Below are 17,238 nucleotides of genomic sequence, written 5' to 3'. Positions count from 1 at the left end.
TTCAGACCGTTGTCAATTTTAAGTATGTTAATATGATTATAGCTATGTTTTCTTTCGCTCTTTTCTTAATGTTGTCTATATAATAAATAGGATTTTCCTCTGTGGCACTCAGGAACAGAGGAACTTACCCCTGCAGGGGGTAAGCATTTTTTTCTTTCCAGGTGTTGAAGCCCTGAGAACAGCTTCTGGACACTCCAGTGGCCTCTGGGTACTATAGATTCTACTACCTCAGTCTCTTCAAATACCCCACCCTCTCTCATTTCTCCTATTGCCTTCTTTCAGGACTTTCTCAAATTCAATGGCTTAAAGCTACTCTCTACCATTATTTTAATACATCCTCACTACCAGTAAATCTAAAGATCGAATACACTTCAACACCCCTGGTCACTTTACAGAAAGAAGTCCAAAGTCTTCAGAGCAGCAAACACTTTTCCCCTCTGTGATCTACAATCTGACATTTCTGAGGGACACTGATAAAAACCTGAACAAGTGCAAGGGCTTCCATTCTACACAGAAGAGTCATCATTAACATGTTCTCCTGAGGTTAATCTCATAAATTTAGTGTCATCTCAGTGAAAATACTTTTATTCTTTTAACTAGTCAGATCCCAAATTTCATTTGTGGAAAAATAAACTTATATGATAAGGTAGAAAATTCTGGAAGAGATGAAAAATGAAGTAGTAGTCATGCTAAATACTAGGGCACAATATTTTAAAAATACTACAAATGCTCCAATTATTAAAAAACAGTTGTATCAGCTCATGAATAAACGGATCAATAGAACAGAACAGAAAGCTCCCAAATGGTTGTTGTTCAGTCCCTAAGTCCAGCTCTTTGCAACCCCATGGATTGCAGCATACCAAGCTTCCCTGTCCTTCACCATCTCCTGGAGCTGGACCCAAATACATGTAAGGATTTACTATGATAAATACGGGATTTCAAATCAGTGTGGATAGAGCCAGTAAGTAGCATTAGGACACAGGAAGCCATGTGGGAAGATACCACTGAGACTCACAACACAGACCAGGATAAACCCCAAGTGTACACCAAAGACTGAAATGCAAAAATTAAAAATAAAACAAAACCATGGGTATACTACATGAAACAGGAGGAATCTATAAAAATATATACACTTTTGGAGCCGAGTAGGTGTTTCAGTTTATGACACGAAACATAGAAGCCACAGGAAAATATCAATATATTTGATTTTTTTTTGAGGCCCCCCTGCCTCAATATATTTGATTTTATAAAAGTAAATGCTTTAAAAAAAAAGGAAATGCTTGAAAAAAATCACTAAAAAGCAAGGAAAAAAAAATAGTCACAACTGTTACTATAGACTAAAAACTAATTTCTCTATTTAAAGAGTACCTACAAATCAGTAAGAATTTGTTAAAAAAAAAAACAACAAAACACTACTTTTTCACAGAAAAGGAAATATAGACATCTCAAACATAAAAAAGATGGTCAACCTCATTCATAACAGAAATCCAAAGTAAAACTACAGAAAGATAACACTTTTAATAATCACATTAGTGAAGATCAAAAGCTAGTAGCCTACTTGTGATCATACTGTCAGAGCAGAGTTCTGGTTTTGACTGCATCTGGCTGACAGCGTCTGGTCTGCCTCATTCAACTCCCCCCGAGACAGCCACGCAACTGCAGGATGCACAGAGCTGCTGCGCCCCAAACGAAGCTGGACAAACCCAGACTGAGCAGAGCTTACTTCTCCCGGAGGGCTCTCTTAACCACAGGAGCCGGCTCAACACATCGCCTGGGCACACAATCCTATGGCACTCTAAAATTCCCTTATCATAATACCACTGACACTGGTACGCAACTGTGAGTTTCTAGTCGGCAGCTCCTTCCAGATTTCTCCTGGAGGAAAGGACACGAATGAGTGACCAGCACCCGACACGGGTGGTGTGGAGACAGCCCTCAATATCTGCCAGCTGCCCACCGATTACAGACACAGGCCTGTTAGAAGCTGTCTGCAGAGCCTCTAGCCTCACACAAGCGTGTTCCATTTTCCAAGGATCCCAATACAGGTGAAAAAGTTCTTCTGATAATAAATACACAATTACAAAAACATTACATATACCTAAATGGTTACAGGTGCCTTTTAAAGGTATAATGAATGTTTTTCATTCGATCATGTCAGTGACCACGTATCATCTCATTTGCAGATAATATTAATCTAAACTTAAGATTTTTTGTGAACATGAGAGCTGCCACATGCCCTTCTCCACTTAATGGCCCCCCTTTCTCATTTCTGGCTTCTGTGGTGGCTCAGATGATAAAGAATTCACCTTTAATGCAGGACACCAGAGTTCGATCCCTGGGTTGGGAAGATCCCTGGAGAAGGGAATGTTTACCCATTCCAGTATTCTCGCCTGGAGAATCCCATGGACAGAGAAGCCTGACGGGCTATAGCCTATGGGGTTGCAGTCAGACATGACTGAGCTACTAACATCCTTTCTCACCTACCTCCCCCCTTAACTGAGACTGAAAATCCCAGATACTCTCACTTTACCACCATCGTCTGTCTCTACCCTGGCCATGTGATATAGAGCCATGGCTGATGAATATGTCTTTGGTAAAGGAGAAATCATGGTGGGAAAAAAAGCTTTCTTCCTTGACAAGTGAGAACGTGTGAGGAGACAGCCGTATTACTGCCTTCATCCAGCTTTTGCCTTGGATACTTAAAATGAAGGGGATGCTGACATCTCGAACAGCCAACCTTCGCTAGACGTGGGATTCTGGGTTGATAGTTCTCCTCTAACACTTGAGAAATGCCACCACACTTCCTTCTGGCCTCCACAATTTCTGATGAAATGCCTTCTGTTGTTCTAACTTTCCCCCAGAGGTTAGGTTTACTTCTGGCACTGTTTCTGACACTCAGCCGTTAGTTCTCAAAAGTCTGGCTATGCGTCTTGGCATGGACTTTGCGTGAGAGCCATCAGTGAGAGCAGTGAGGGGGGGATGACAGCACTGACGAGGTGCTGCACAGGGAACCGTCTCGGGGGCAGATTACTCCACCTAGGGCACTTGCTGACGTGGTGACATCAAGCCTCTCCTTTGTAAAGGTTCACTTCTCACTTTGACAATGAAATTGTTTTGTAGGGTAAAAGGTTAAGGGTATGTGAGTATCTTCTTCCCCTAAAACTTTCCACATAATGGTTTTAGCATCCACCGATAAGCCTGGCCTGAACCTATTATTTTGTAGAATTAGAAAAGCACCATTAAACATGCCTATTATTTATTTCCATACTTTTAGGCTGGCATTCTTCTGCAATGAACCTTCCCTCACTGGAAATGAACTAGAGTCATTCTAAAAAGGCAGTACAAAAATATAATTATTTCCCTTTAATCACCCATTTTCAGAATAAGATTTTGGTATAATATTCACCTCCACTGTTAGCAAATAAATTTACTTTTTCCCTTTTTGAATATTACAGAATTTTACAGATTTTATTTACTCAATGTGTCATCAACCACACTCACTTCCTATGTTCAGATTATCTCAGCTTGGCCTCTTGAATCGTCCTCACTGGTCTCTGAGCACTTCCTAACACAGCACAAGATGTCTAGGCTCACTGTACATCCTCCTCCCCTGGACCTGATATTAGCCATTTCTCCAAGGGGCGCTGGTTCCTTTTAATGATACTTAATATAATTTTGTTTATTTATTTTTGGCTGTCCTGGGTCGTGGTTGCTATGTCGGCTTTTCTCTAGTTGTAGCAAGCAGGAGCTACCCTCTAATTGTGGTGTGTGGGCTTCTCGTTGTGGTGGCTTCTCTTGTTGCAGGGCGAGGGTTCTAGGGCACTCAGGCTTCAGTACCTGTGGCTCCCGGGCTCTGGAGCAGAGGCTCAATAGGTGTAGTGCACAGGCTTAGTTGCTTGGTGGCCTGTGGGATCTTCCTGGAGCAGGGATCAAACCCATGTCTCCTGACTGGTAGTCAGATTGTTTACTACTAATCCACCAAGGAAGCCCCTTTCAATGACATTTAGAGACCAAGCTTTGAATTCTAGTGGTGCTTAGAGCTACTGGTGTTTCATTGCTTTTAGGCCCTTTGGGTTACAGAAATAGTACTATACATTAGAAGTAGTGTTATACATTTACATTTATATTCCCAGTTCAAATAGAACATTGGTTTAATTTTTTTGGCATTATATTTGTATCTTTTTACTTTCACAATAAAAATCTCAGTTCCTAATTTATTAAATTTATCCTAAAATATACAATAAAATAGTTTAAAAACTACATACTAGTTTAAGATTTCTTTGAAGTTTTGTTTTATTCTGTTTTGGCTTTAAATGACAACCAGCTAAGGAGTATTATGTTCAAAAGTCACTCGAAACAATTCTTTCTTCTGTGTAGTTATAATATTAACTTTTAAAAATTAAGTTCATTTGTTTCATGATTTCAAATTTTAGTTTGCTTTTACCTCCTCTTTATTTTGGATATATAACAAATGTTAATGTTTAAAAGCTAAGACTATATAAAAAGATACTCAAGAAAGGTCTAGCTTTCATTTCTTACTCCCTCATCCGAGGTAATAATTTTTATTACTGTTTTATCCTTCCACCATTTCTTTTAACAAAATAAGCAAGTAAGTATGTATTTCTAATTTTTTCCTTTATATCCTGGTTTGTTGTTGCTGTTCAGTCGCTAAGTCGGATCCGACTCTGTGACTCCTTGGACTGCAGCACACCAGCCTTCCCTGTCCTTCACTATCTCCCAGAGTTTGCTCAAACTCATGTACATTGAGTTGGTGATGCCATCCAACCATCTGATCCTCTGCCACCCCTTCTTTTGCTTTCAATCTTTCCCAGCATCAGGGACTTTTCCAATGAGTTGGCTCTTCCCATCAGGTGGCCAAAGTATTGGAGCTTCAGCTTCAGTCCTTCCAATGAATATTCAGGGTTGATTTCCTTTAGGATTGACTGGCTTGATCTCCTTGCTGTCCCAGGGACTCTTAAGAGTTCTCTCCAGAACCACAATTCAAAAGCATCAATTCTTTAGCACTCAGCTTTCTTTATGGTCCAATTCTCACTACTCGAAAAGCCACAGCTTTGACTATACGGACTTTTGTCAACAAAGAGATGTCTCCGCTTTTTAATATGATGTCTAGGTTTGTCACAGATTTCCTTCCAATGAGCAAGCGTCTAATTTCATGGGTGCAGTCACCATCCACTGTGACTATGGAGCCCAAGGAAATAAAATCTGTCACTGCCTCCACTTTCCCCCCTTCTGTTTGCCATGAAGTGATGGGAACGGATGCCATAATCTTAGTTTTTTGAATGTTAAGTTTCAATCATAGCTGTTTTCACTTATACCCTAGAAATCACTACACAGTGGTACATAGAGATAACTATTGTTTGCTTTCTAGAGCACGACATGGTATTCCATTGTGTGGCTGTTCCAGTTACACAACGAGGACTCTATTGATAGCCATCTGGGTTGTCTCCAATCTTCTGCTGTTACAAACAGTGCAGCAATGAATAACCCTATGCATCTGTTGTTTACTGGTGGAAGTTTATCTTCAGTGTAGATTCCTAACAGTGGAATTACTGGACGAAAGCAAATCTGTCTGTTTTCCTCCAAATTCCTGTTACGGGGCTGTACCATTTTAAAACTCCTACCAGCAGCGCATGAGGTGCCTGTTTCTCTACAATAAAGCATTTTCAAACCTTCAGTGTATGAGGGTAAGAGTATTCTCACATGTCATTTCCATTCCCTGCCCCCCGTAAACTGTTTTTGTCACATCCACTTTTTTTCCCTTAAACAGGTTTTCCTCACTCTCTGGTCATAAGATCATCCACCTATGTTTCTTCCTAGTACTTGAAGGCTCTTATTTTTTAATGTTCAGATTTGGTCAACTTTGAAATGGCAGGTTCCAGGGGCAGGAAAAATATCAAATAAGTTTGAAAAAATATCTTGTGGTGCCAGAAAATGAGGGAAGAAAAATGATGGGGACATGTCAAAAGGACACAGAACCCAAACTGCAAGGGTTCCTACCGGCTAAAACTGCGACAATTTGAGAAACAAAATAAATGACAGATTATAACCCATAAAAGAAGAATCCATGAGAAGATGCTGATATAAATGAATGAAACGAATGAATGAGGAGGAGGGAAAGCTCTTTCTTTCAGTAGAATCCTAACTATTAAGTGCAGAAGAAATCACAGAATTAAAAGAAAATCACCATTTAGCAACCAGCACGGTAACTTGTTCCAAGCAAGAATCCTCAAGAGATGATAAAAAAGGTAAGTCCAATAAACAGATGGAGAAATATACCGTGTTCATGGATTGGAAGAATCAATATTATCAAAATGACTGTACTACCCAAAGCAATCTATAGATTCAATGCAATCCCTATCAAGCTACCAATGCTATTTTTCACAAAACTAGAACAAATAATTTCACAATTTTTATGGAAATACAAAAAATCCCGAATAGCCAAAGTAATCTTGAGAAAGAAGAATGGAACTGGAGGAATCAACCTGCTTGACTTCAGACTATACTACAAAGCCAGTACGGTACTGGCACAAAGAAAGAAATATAGATCAATGGAATAGCATAGAAAGCCCAGAGATAAATCCACGAACCTATGGACACCTTATCTTCGACAAAGGAGGCAAGGATATACAACGGAAAAAAGGCAACCTCTTTAACAAGTGGTGCTGGGAAAACTGGTCAACCACTTGTAAAAGAATGAAACTAGAACACTTTATAACACCATACACAAAAATAAACTCAAAATGGATTAAAGATCTAAATGTAAGACCAGAAACTATAAAACTCCTGGAGGAGAACATAGGCAAAACACTCTCTGACATGAATCACTACGACCCACCTCCCAGAATATTGGAAATAAAAGCAAAAATAAACAAATGGGACCTAATGAAACTTAAAAGCTTTTGCACAACAAAGGAAACTATATGCAAGGTGAAAAGACAGCCCTCAGACTGGGAGGAAAAAACAGCAAATGAAGCAACAAAGGATTAATCTCAAAAATATATAAGCAACTCCTGCAGCTCAATTCCAGAAAAATAAATGACCCAATCAAAAAATGGGCCAAAGAACTAAACAGACATTTCTCCAAAGACATGCAGATGGCTAACAAACACATGAAAAGATGCTCAACATCACTCATTCTCAGAGAAATGCAAATCAAAACCACAATGAGGTACCATTATACGACAGTCAGGATGGCTGCTATCTAAAAGTCTACAAGCAATAAATGCTGGAGAGGGTGTGGAGAAAAGGGAACCCTCTCACACTGTTGGTGGGAAAGAAAACTAGTACAGCCACTATGGAGAACAGTGGGGAGATTTCTTTAAAAAACTGGAAATAGAGCTGCCATATGACCCAGCAATACCACTTCTGGGCACACACACCGAGGAAACCAGATCTGAAAGAGATACATGTACCCCAGTGTTCATCGCAGCACTGTTTATAATAGCCAGGACATGGAAGCAACCTAGATGCCCACCAGCAGACGAATGGATAAGGAAGCTGTGGTACATATACACCATGGAATATTACTCAGCCATTAAAAAGAATTCATTTGAATCAGTTCTAATGAGATGGATAAACTGGAGCCCATTATACAGAGTGAAGTAAGCCAGAAAGATAAAGACCAATACAGTATACTAACGCATATATGTGGAATTTAGAAAGAAGGTAACGATAACCCCATATGCAAAACAGAAAAAGAGACACTGACGTACAGAACAGACTTTTGGACTCTGTGGGAGAAGGTGAGGGTGGGATGTTTAGAGAGAACAGCATCGAAACATATATATTATCAAGGGTGAAACAGATCACCAGCCCAGGTTGGATGCATGAGACAAGCACTTGGGGCTGGTGCACTGGGAATACCCAGAGGGATCGGTGTGGGGTTGGGGGGCGGCAGGGCAGGGAGAGGGAGGTGAGAGGGGGATCGGGATGGGGAACACATGTATATCCATGGCTGATTCATATCAATGTATGGCAAAAACCACTACAATACTGTAAAGTAATTAGCCTCCAACTAATAAAAATAAATGGGGAAAAAAAAAAAGGTAAGTCCAAGTAACTGTGAACAGATTTTCCCACAGAGATACCTATCTTAGGCTGAGTTCTCCAGAATCAGCTGCTGAGACAGAGTCCGGGATGCAGGAAACTCATGAGGGAACAACACATGTGAAAGGACGTGAGGGAGGTTTCCCTGAGGAGCAGGCCTGTCCAATCTTGGGCATAGGCAGGGAGCTCTCATGTCGTCCACGGCCCAGGATAGCTGTGACCCTGGGTGAGCCGAGTCATGGTCAAAGAGCTGACCGTACCCACCACAACTGACCAAGTCTTTCCTCAAAGAGGGATGTATGTGGGTTGTCTGGGTCTACCAGAATGTTACTCATTTGGCTGCGTTGGGTCTTAGCCTAGCACTCAGGACCTTTGTTACGGTACACGGGCTTTCTTTGCAGTACAGGGATTCTCAGGCTATGGTATGTGGGCTAAGTTGTTCCACGGTATGTGGGATCTTAGTTCTCCAAACAGGGATCAAACCTGGCTCCCTGGAATTGAAAGGTGCACCTTTAATCACTGGACCATCAGGGAAGTCCCCAGAATATTTATTAATTACAAGGAAAAACTATACCTTTACAGGGAAACTTGGTGATACCACCTTAAGTGATGACCAAAATAAACAGTCCCCAAGATAGTACAACCAAAGACACAGCATTCCTTTTGTGGTATTCATGCTAAACACGTATACACGAGGAAATGTCAAACCTACCTAATCTGAGGGACATTATATACAAGAAGCCTGTACTCCTCAAAAATGTCATGGTCATAAAACATAAAGCTAGACTGAGGAACTCTCCAGATCAAAGGATGCTGCAGAGTTGACAGCTCACTGCAAAGTGTTAACCTGGGCTGGCCTGTGGATCAGAACAAGCGTTTGGTGGGTCCCTGGGGAAGTCCCAGTGAGGCTTACAGATCAAAGAATAGCATTTTGTCATGCTCATTTCCTGATTCTGGTAACTCTGATTATGTAAGACAATGTTCTTTGCTAAAGACTGCATGTCTGTGGGTTCCCCCAAATTCCTATGTGAAATCTTAACACCTAGTGTGAAGGTGTCGGAAAGTTAGGCCTTCAGGGAAGTGATTACTCAGGAGTGGGATCTGTCCGACTGAGAGAGTGATCCCTCACTCCTTCCATCATATTGATAAAATGGTGAAAAGACGGCCAAACCAAGAAGTATGTTCTCACCAAGATCTTTGCTGGCACCTTGATCCAGGACTTCCAGCCTCCATAAGCATGAGAAATGTTTACAGATGCCCAGTCAATGGTATCCTATTATAGGGGCCTGAACAGACCAAGACATTCTTGTTCTTAGCACATTACACTGATATGCATTTATGTGTGCGTGCTAAGTCACTTCAGTCGTGTCCGACTCTGCAACCCTATGGACTCTAGCCCGCTAGGCTCCTTGGTCCATGGGATTCTCCAGGCAAGAATACTGGAGCGGGTTGCTGTGCCCTCATCCAGGGGACCTTCCTGACCCAGAGATCCAACCCTCATCTCCTGCACTGCAGTGGATTCTCTACCGCTGGGCCACTGGGAGGCCCCTAACACTGATGTATTTACAAAGGGATATGAGGTCTGCAACTTACTCTCAAACATTTCAGAGACAGAATAAATAAATGATAAACCATGAAGCAAATGATAACCTCTAGGGAATCTGGATGAAGGATAAAGGAAAATTCTTTGTACTGTTTTTCACAAGTCTAAAATTATTTTAAAATAAAAAGTGTAAAATATTAAAAAATAAGAAAAAATAAGGTTTTATCCATTTGTAGTTTATCTTGGAATACAGTGTGAGATACAGATCCGATTTTATCTCTTATCAAATATCTATCCAGTTGTCCCACCTTCTCTTCTGCAATTTGAGGAGATGTTTCATTCTAAATTTCTATAATTAACTATTTCTGGACTTTCTACTTGTTCCATTGTCTAGTATGTCTGTCCACACATCATACCATACAAGTGGAACACAATTTTTATAACAGACTTTATTTTTAGAGACGTTTTAGGTTCATAGCGAAACTGAACAAATAGTAGAGAGCTCTCACTTACACCCCATGTTCTCAGTTTTAATTATAGACATTTGTGGCTTAACAATCAGGTAAGGTTTGGCCTCTTTATCACTCTTTCAGGGGTTTCCTGGTTGTTCTTATTTCATTTTTCCATGTGACCTTTAGGATCAATTTGTCTAGTGCCAGAAAAATTTTAAAAAACAACTTTATTGGGACTGGAATTTATACATTAACTTGGGGAGAACTGAAGTCTCTGTAATCCCGAGTTACTCTATTCATGAATGTGAAATATGAACTGTCTTTACATTTGTTCAAACCTACTTTTATGCTTTTCAGGGATGTTTTCCTCCTATAGATCTGGCATTTTTCTTGAGTTTATTCTTAAGTATTTCATCTTTTTGATGTTTTTGGGAATGGAGACTTCTCTTTGACCATATTTTCAATTATTCATTGTTGTGTATATATACAAAGTACTGAGTGTTGTTTGCTAATTTTATACCCTGCCATTTTACTCAATTCCTTTTATTTAAGTGTCTGTTGTTACTGAGACTCTTGGCTTTTCAATATATACTGTCAACTATTTGCAGTAGAAATAGCTTTCTCTCTTCCTTTCTAGTGCCTGCAGTTTCTAATTATTCTCTCTAGATTGAATGTGGTAGCTGGTTTTGCCAATACAATGTTACATAGCAATGGACACAGTGATAAGTATTTACTGCTGGATTTAGTGCAAACTGATTAAGTATTCTTGTGTGTGCAAATCTGAAAAGTATCCATTTACTCCTATTGTGTGTGTGTGTGTGTTTATTCAGAAATGGACAGTGGATTTTAAACATCTTTTTGGTACCTACAGGATAATGATTTTTCTTCCTAAGTGTATTAATACAATTTAGTAACACAGTAGAAGGAATCAGTAACTACCCTTCAGATCAACTGGTAACACCACTTCCTTCAGAGGCACAAGCCTCTTCAGTCTTCATCTCTCACCACCCTCATCACCACTAAGGGAGCTTTCCCGAACGTCAATAACTGTCCAAGTCTAAAAGGATTTAAACAGATGTTCCATGAGAGAATTCTATGGAAAAAGAATCTAGAAAAATACTGGATGAAATAGTTGGATACTCAGTTACAGCAGGACTTCTTAAAATGAGTAATGTGCAAGTGAGCACTGTGGTACTAAACACAGAGACTGTTGTATAAAGTCCAAATGGATCTGACCACGCGCATTTACCCATTTTTGAATTTCCAGCCTCAGTATAGTACCGGGAACACTGTAAGCATTCTATGTTTGTTACATTGCTGAACTAACACAGAGATGTTTCTAAGGTCAGGAGAGTGTGTGTATTTGAAATTGTGGGTCATCTACTATGTGAATACATCCCAGTTCTCCCTCTTGCACTAGCAAGGCTAATGGCAGCAACACAGTCAATTCACTCATTCAATGCATCTATCGAGTACACATTACAGAGGGCCTATGTTCAGTTCCAGAACATGACTCAGGAGAGAAACACAAACGACGGCACGTCAAGGATTAATAAGTGCTATGAGGAAACACAGCAGGATCTGGGAAGAATGAAAGAGGAAGTACTGATTCCATGCTTTCCTGACCCACAAGGGTGGTCAGGAAAGCCACTTTGATGGGGGCACTCTGAGCAGAAACCAAGATGAAGTTAGGATGTGGATGGGGAGGACAGCATTCCAGGCAGAAGCAACAGTCGATAGAGAGTTCTCAGGTGGCACCATGCAAGGCCTGACAGATGCAAGGAGGCTGCAGTGCTGAGGGAGAAGGAGCCAAAGAAGGGATGAGTCAGCAGCACCAGGGACTCCCGGGCTACCGGGATCTCTGGATTTCATCAAGAGCGAGGGAGGAAGCTGCTGGAGCATGCAGGAGTGAGCATTTTGCCTCAGGCTTCAGAAGATTCACTTTGGCTTCTTGGAGGGTGGGGGGAAGAGTGTGCAGTATGGAGGCCAATGCACACGAGAAAGTCAGGCAGGCCACAGTCACGGCCCCCTCGCTCCTTTCTCAATACTGACACCACACGCTGCTAACACCCTGGTGTGTCGGCACTAGGAACTTAAGGTGCTGGTGACAGTCTTTCCATGCAATTAGTTTAAGAAGCAGCCCTGAAGACTTTACCTTTAACAGGCTCATGTCTGTTCAACTAGTATGTTAATAAAAACTATTTTTCCTATGATTCCGACTGGGTGAGTCAAAGTTCACATGAGTGAGTAGTAACACAGCACTGGGAAGAGTGAGAGAACAGAGAGCAATCATGTTTTAAAAACAATTTTTATCCTCAAGATCTGTGGGTCTGTCTCCTGTCTTCATGAAACTGGAGTTACCATTGCTCGTGACTCTTCCAGTCACTTAGGTGTAGGCGCCCATCTGCTCAAGACGATGTGCTGCGTGTGTCAGCACATCTAAATCTGTGCAGCTGACAGGCTTACACCAAAGTCCCAGGTGTTAATCCTCGGGAAGCCCCAGGTGGCACAGTGCGGAGGGGCCCCCTCTCCCAGACAACCAACCCCCCACACTCACGCTCCCGACATGACCAACAGCTTGAAAGAAAACAGGAACTCACTTGTGCAATATGATCTTCAAATGCAGCAGTTAGAAAATCTGTGAGAATGTGTTCCTTCACCCACTTCAGGCTATGTGTGGGCATGGGGTGTGGGGGGGGTGAGGGGAAATGTCACTTTAACAACTGCAAAACAAAAAACAAAACAACTTCCTGCCAGAAAAGAAAAGGCAAGAAAAAGTACACCAGTGGCTATTTAAGTCTTCTCCCCAGCCCCAGTAACATCTGAAAACCTACTCTGCTGAGGACTTCCCATGACTCTGTAAGAGATACTACTTCCACTTTACAGCACAGGAGCAAACTCAGAGAGGCTAGGTAAGGTATTGAGCTCATTCAACAAGAAACATGGAATAGCAAGGAGGCCAGCCTGGCAGCTGGAGAACAGCTGAAAGGAAGAGTGGAGAGGAAGTTATGTCACTGGGGAAGAGGCCACGGTCAGGAGTGTCACTGAGTAAGAGAGGAAGCCAGCCACGATGTTCATCAGAGGAGTGACGAGTCTGGTATCCATCTTAAAGGGCTCATTCTGGCCGCTTCATGGAGGATACATTCAGGATGAGAGGACAGGGATGAAGTGAGAGGACAGGGATGAAGTGAGGAGGGAGAGACACGATAAAAGGGTGTTGCTTCCCAGGTGGCACTAGAGGTAAAGAACATGCCTGCCAATTCAGGAGAGGTAAGAACCTCGGGATAGATCCCTGGGTCGGGAAGATCCCCTGCAGTAGGGCATGGCAACCCACTCCAGTATTCTTGCCTGGAGAATTCCATGGACAGAGGAGCCTAGTGGGCTACAGTCCATGGGGTTGCAAAGAATCGGACACGACTGAGTGACTAACACTTTCTGGCTTACTTTGTATGACAGACTCTAGGTCCATCCACATCATCTACAAATGACCTTATTTCATTCTTTTTAGTGGCTGAACAATATTCAACTTTACATTTGTTCCACATTTTCTTTATCCATTCACCTGTCATTGGACATTTAGGTTGTTCCATGCCCTGGCTATTGTAAATGGCGCTTTGATGAACACAGGGGTACATGCGTCCTTTTGAATTATGGTTTTCTCAGGGTGTATGCCTAGTAGTGGGATTGCTGGGTCATATGGTAGATCTATTTTTAGTTTCTTAAGGAACCTCCATACTGTTCTCCACAGTGGCTGTTATCAATTTACATTCCCACCAACATGTAGGATGTTCCCTTTTTCTCCACACCCTCTCCAGCATTTGTTGTTTGTAGACATTTTGATGATGACCATCTGACCAGTGTGAGGTGAGGGATAGAACTCACATCTCTTGCACTGGCAGGCAGATTCTTTACTACTGAACCACCAGGGAAGCCCAGTTCTGATTTTTCATTTCTCTAATAATTAGCGATGTTGAGCATCTTTTGTCTGTTGGCCATCTGTATTTAAATCCTTTAACTCTTACCATCAGATATCTGTGCTTTTCACTTTTTAAAACAGTACAGTCATTTTGAATTCTTCCCAAATCCCCTTTATTGCACTGCCAGTAGGGAATGAACAATTTCATCCCTAGTGCTGGGGAGCCCATGGACCACCTGAGGTTGAGGTTCCAGCTCTCACCCATCACTCCCACCATGTTTTACTGGTCACAGCAAGTATAAAGCCAGCCCAGATTCATTGGTGGGCAAATACGCTCCACCACTTGGGAGGAAGTGCAAATTCCTGTGGCCATATTTTTCAGGAGACCGAGATCATGGTGGCTTGAATACACCTGCAGTGGTAGTGGTGTGAAGCAACTGGATTGTGATACAGGTAATGACAATATTTGCTGATCAGTGGGATGTAGAATGACTTTTCAACCAGGGAACTCAAAGGATGAAACTGCCATTTACTAAGCTAAGATATGAGGAACAGTTAGGGAGAGAGAAAAAAACTCAAAAGAATTTTGTTTTGGATGATAAGTCTGATAAGTTTTCTTCTGGACGATAAGTCAATAAGATATAACAGAGATGTCAAGTAGACAGATATTAGAGGCTGGAGTTTAGCACGCAAAGTCTTCTTTGCCACAAAGTAGAAGTGACCAGAAGAGAAGCAAAGTTTTATCTACCCGACTAGGGCATAATTTTGTTCTTCCAAATAGTCTGACCCAGTTTCTAAGTTGTCCAGTACCTCTTCCATATTTCTTAACTTTTTAAGAATATAATTGCATTCAGTTGAACACTATTTATTGAAAGCCTACTAGTAACTAGATACTCTAGTGGATACAAAGATGGACAGGAGCCAATCAAAGCAGGATTTTTAATATACTTAAACATAATAAAATGCATGGTTTTTATTTATAGTCTAATTCAATGCATAAGTGATTTGTGGAGGCTTACTGGAAATATGTTTTTAAATAAACTGAATTTTAGAAAAAGAAAAATACAAATTTGAATGTGAAGTAGATCATAAAGGGAGAAACACTGATGTACACTACAATACAAATGAACCTTAAAAAATGTAATAGACACCAGGCACAAAAGACCACTTACTGTTTGACTTCCGATTATATGAGATGTTCAGAAAAAGCCCACAGAGACAGAAAGGTGATTTGTGGTCACCTGGGACTGGACGGGAACAGAAATTAACCACAATGGACGCAAGGGCTTTGACTGGGGTGATAAAAAACGTAATAAAAAGGATGGTTGTAATGACGGCATAACTTGCTTTAAGTGAACTGAGAGTTGCTCAGTCATGTCTGACTCTTTCTGATCCCACGGACTATACAGTCCATGGAATTTTCTGGGCCAGAATACTGGAGTGAGTAGCCTTTCCCTTCTTCAGGGGATCTTCCCAACCTAGGGATTGAACCCAGGTCTCCTGCGTTCCAGGCGGATTCTTCACCAGCTGAGCCACAAGGGAAGTCTAAGAATACTGGAGTGGGTAGTCTATCCCTTCTCCAGGGGATCTTCCCAACCCAGGAATCAAACTGGGGTCTCCTACATTGCAGGCAGATTCTTTATCAACTGACCTATCAGGGAAGCACAACTTGGTAAGTTGTCTAAAAAAAAATCGTGAATGAATAAAGTAATTTTGGCATTTTTAAAGTATTTATTTTTGGCTGCGCTGGGTCTTAGTTGCAGCATGAGGGATCTTTCATTGCAGTGAGGTTCTCTCTAGTTGCTATGCTTGGGCTCAATTGCCCTGAGACATTTTGGATCCAGTTCCCTGACCAGGGATTGAACCCATGTCCCTTGCACAGAAAGATAGATTCTTAACCACTGAAAGCTGAAACAATTTATCACCAACTGACTTGCTTTACAATAAATGTTAAAGGAAACCCTCAGGCAGGTGAAAATGGCACCAGTTAGAAATCAGTCAGTTCGGTAGCTCAGTCATGTCTGACTCTTTGCAACCTCATGAACTGTGGCACACCAGGCTTCCCTGTCCATCACCAACTCCTGGAGCTTGCTCAAACTCATGTCCATTGAGTCGGTGATGCCATCCAACCATTTTTCATCCTCTGTCGTCCCCTTCTCCTCCTGCCTTCAGTCTTTCCCAGCATCAGGATCTTTTCCAATGAGTTGGCTCTTCCCATCAGGTGGCCAAAGCACTGGCGCTTCAGCATCAGTCCTTCAATGAACATTCAGAACTGATTTCCTTTAGGATTGACTGGTTTGATCTCCACGCAGTCCAAGGGACTCTCAAGAGTCTTCTCCACCACCATAGTTCATAAGCATCAATTCTTTGGCACTCAGTTTTCTTTACAGTCTAACTCTCACATCCACACGACTACTGGAAAAATCACAGCTTTGACCAGATGGACCTTTGTTGGCAAAGTAAAGTCTCTGCTTTTTAATATGCTGTCAAGGTTGGTCATAGCTTTTCTTCCAAGGAGTAAGCATCTTTTAATTTCATGGCTGCAGTCACCATCTGGAGTGATTTTGGAGCCCCCCCACCTCCGCCCAAAATAAACCCTCTCATAGTTTCCACTGCTTCCCATCGATTTGTCATGAAATGATGGGACCGGATACCACGATCTTAGTTTTCTGAATGCTAAGTCTTAAGCCAACTTTTTGACTTAAAACTCTCCTCTTTGACTTTCATCAGGAGGCTCTGTAGCTCTTCTTCTCTTTCTGCCATAAGGGTGGTGCCATCTGCATATCATGAAATTATTGATATTTCTCCGGGCAATCTTGATTCCAGCTTATGCTTCATCCAGCCTGGCATTTTGCATGGTATACTCCGCATATAAATTAAATAAGCAGGGTGACAATATACAGCCTTAATGTACTCCTTTCCCAATTTGGAACTAGTCTGTTGTTCCATGTCCAGTTCTAACTGTTGCTTCTTGCCTTGCATACAGATTTCTCAGGAGGCAGGTAAGGTGGTCTGGTACTCCCACCTTTGAAGAATTTTCCAGTTTGTTGTGATTCACACAGTCAAAGGCTTTGGCACAGTCAATAAAGCAGAAGTAGATGTTTTACTGGAACTCTCTTGCTTTTTCAGTGATCCAACAGATGTTGGCAATTAGCTCTCTGGCTCTTCTGCCTTTTCTAAATCCAGCTTGCACATCTGGACATTCACGGTTCACGTACTGCTGAAGCTTGGTTTCGAGAATTTTGAGCATTACTTTGCTA

The 17,238-nt window shown here is 41.6% G+C and overlaps 1 protein-coding gene across 2 annotated transcripts in view; it reads right to left on the bottom strand.

The window, feature by feature from the left end:
• The window catches only part of ZDHHC20 (zinc finger DHHC-type palmitoyltransferase 20), a 64,321-nt gene that overhangs the window by 41,413 nt on the left and 5,670 nt on the right, over positions 1 to 17,238 (bottom strand). The gene's annotated exons all lie outside the window — the stretch shown is intronic.

This window comes from Muntiacus reevesi, chromosome 11, assembly GCF_963930625.1.
Source record: "Muntiacus reevesi chromosome 11, mMunRee1.1, whole genome shotgun sequence".
Lineage (NCBI taxonomy): Eukaryota > Metazoa > Chordata > Mammalia > Artiodactyla > Cervidae > Muntiacus > Muntiacus reevesi.
This window is presented reverse-complemented; position numbering and strand designations above follow the sequence as displayed.